We start from the raw sequence: 2,093 nt of genomic DNA, 5'->3' as shown, positions 1-2,093 counted from the left end.
GTGCATTACGAGTTCACACCTTTTGCCATATGAGGGCCCTGACTTCATGTTTATGGATGACAATGCGCGACCGCATCGAACAGAGCAGAAGCAGTGCATTGGAGAAGGACTTGAAACTTTCGGTATTAGGCGAGTGACGACGGTTACCCCGACTTTAAATTCCATCTGGCACGTAGATGATGCATAAAGCACTCCGTCTTCAGGCCACAAGCGGCCCATCAGGACCATCCGACCGCCGTGTCATCCTCAGTTTAGGATGCGGATAGGAGGGGCGTGTAGTCAGCACACCGCTTTCCCAGTCGTTATGATGGTTTTCTTTGACCGGAGCCGCTACTATTCGGTCGAGTAGCTCCTCAATTGACATCACGAGGCTGAGTGCACCCCGAAAAATGGCAACGGCACATGGCGGCTGGATGGTCACCCATCCTAGTGCCGGCCACGCCCGACAGCGCTTAACTTCGGTGATCTCACGGGAACCGGTGTATCCACTGTGGCAAGGCCGTTGCCAGATGACGCATGGGCGGGACGAATTTCAGCTCGTCTACATGCACCAACGAACATCCACTTCTTGTCAACCGCGCTGGTGGAGAAATGGAACGCCCACCACAAGAAGTCTTTACCGGCTTTGTGGGCAGCATGGGAGCTCGCTACAGAGCATGCAGTTTCGTCTGCGGTGATGACGCACCTTATTAAGAACTATATCTCGCCTTTTGTAATGCCCAGGAAAACATTACGAAGCGCTGCGACCTCAGTGTAGTTATTCTCTTGGAATATAAGTCTCTTTTTGTTCATCTCATCCTCTATTTTTTTCATTTACCTTATGCACTACACCATAGCAGTTATTTCTATGTATTGTCCAAGGCTCATCGTGAAAGAGCTAATTTCGTCTTTAAGTTTTGTATACCTATGTATACGAGTATTTACAGGATTTCTGAATCGGAAAGTATATGGTCAGCACGTAAAAAACCAGTCTTGACTCATTCACTGCGAAAACACGGTGTAGGTGTGTTTTTCGATCATTATTTAAGATTAGTTCCCCTTTAGGGTCTGTGCAGTATGGTCTTTGTTTTTGTAAGGGCAGTGTCTAGCATATCTTTGGCAGTTATAGCATTTCGTACACTGGTCAGACCATTTTTCTTAAATTCTACTTGGAATTCTCCTCTCTTCCTGTTCAAACAGCAGAGGTGCGGAATTAGTTCTAGTTGCAAAACCGTTGGTAACTGACATTCACCACTGGTAGCTTGTGACGTTGGTCGTCTTTGGTTGTGTGGCGGCGCTGGTGGTTTCTGGTGTGTGTGTGCGTGTGTGTGTGTGTGTGTGTGTGTGTGTGTGTGTGTGTTTGTGTGTTGTCTTTCTAAATACGCCGTATTATGATTCTTGGGCAGTGATCCACTCCCCCCCTCATTTCCATGTGTCCATGTGTTTAAATATCCTTACACAGCGCTCTACGTTAACATAAATATCATTGTTCTGCAATTCACATCCAAGTGCTTGGCAGACGGTTCATAAAACCACTTCAGATAATTTCTCGACTGTTCCACTCTCGAAGATCATATAGCATAAATGCACTCGTAAATCTTATGTGGGTTCTAATCTATCTTTTTTTGTTACTATGATCATTCCTCCCTACTTCTGTGGAGGTCAATGAATATTTTAGCACACGGAGGGGAAAGATTATGACTGAAATTCTGTAAAAAGATCTCGCCACAACGAAAAATGCCTTTATTTTAGAGATTGCCACCCCAACTCGCGTACTGTATCCGTGACGCTGCCTCTTCTATGTCACGATAATACAAATCGAACTGCCCTTGTTACAACGTTTTCGATGTCTCCCCTTCAATCCTATCTTGTAAGGTTCCAAAACTGCGCAGCTATACTCTACCAGGGAGCGGACAATAATAATAGTTTAGGCAGTCTCTTTAGTAAATTTGTTGCGTCTTCTAAGTCGTCAGAAAATAATATGCAGTCTTTGTTCACCTTTCCCACAACATTTCCTATGTGCTCCCTCCAATTTAAGTTGTTCGTAATTATAGTTCTTAGGTATTTAGGTGAAACGGCAACCTTTAAATTTATGTTTATCGCTTAAACAAAAT

General features: G+C 44.6%; 1 pseudogene; it reads right to left on the bottom strand.

Annotated features, from left to right (window-relative positions):
• Nucleotides 1–390: 390 nt before the first annotated feature.
• Nucleotides 391–507, bottom strand: LOC126185657 (5S ribosomal RNA; annotated as a pseudogene).
• Between the last annotated feature and the right edge of the window lie 1,586 nt (nucleotides 508–2,093).

The sequence above is a fragment of the Schistocerca cancellata genome, chromosome 4, assembly GCF_023864275.1.
Source record: "Schistocerca cancellata isolate TAMUIC-IGC-003103 chromosome 4, iqSchCanc2.1, whole genome shotgun sequence".
Taxonomy (NCBI): domain Eukaryota; kingdom Metazoa; phylum Arthropoda; class Insecta; order Orthoptera; family Acrididae; genus Schistocerca; species Schistocerca cancellata.
The sequence above is the reverse complement of the archived record's forward strand: the minus strand, read 5'-3'. Positions and strand labels throughout refer to the sequence as shown.